Consider the following 626-nt stretch of genomic DNA (forward strand, 5'->3'; position numbering starts at 1 on the left):
GGAGCAGGGGCGTCGAGCGGCGACGACGACGAGGAGGAGCAGGGGGCGTCGGGGGAGAAGTGGGCGATTTGGCCGGAAACTGCTAAGTGTTGCTTATATAGCAAAGCCTTTAGTCCCGGTTGGTGGCACCAACCGGGACTAATGCATCCTTTAGTCCCGGCTGGTGCCACCAACCAGGACTAACGGGTGGGTATTGGTACCGGTTCGTGCCTGTGCTGCCCACGTCGGGGCCAATGTTTAGTCCCACCTCGCTAGTTGAGAGGCGCGCGCAGTGTTTTACAAGCCCCACTGCCGCACCCCTCTCGAGCTCCTCTCCACCGTAGTTTTGCGGGCCTACTTGCTACTGCTTTGCCTGATGGGCCTTCTGGGCCTACTGCGGGCTTGAATCCTGGCCCATGGTAGGGTTTCTAGTCGTATTCAGGCCGTGGGGGCCCAGTAGGAGGCATTTTTTTTATTTTTTTTGATTTTCTTTACTTATTGTTGCTATTTTATTTTTTTTCCAGTTTTTTTGTTTTATTTTCTGCATTATTTATTTTCTTTTCTTTTTTGCTTTATTTTTTTAATTCTTTTTGCTTTTAGTTTTAGGAAAATTATAAACTTTCTATTAGTGCCATTAGTTTTCAAAT

This window comes from Triticum aestivum, chromosome 6B (genome assembly GCF_018294505.1).
Source record: "Triticum aestivum cultivar Chinese Spring chromosome 6B, IWGSC CS RefSeq v2.1, whole genome shotgun sequence".
Classification (NCBI taxonomy): domain Eukaryota; kingdom Viridiplantae; phylum Streptophyta; class Magnoliopsida; order Poales; family Poaceae; genus Triticum; species Triticum aestivum.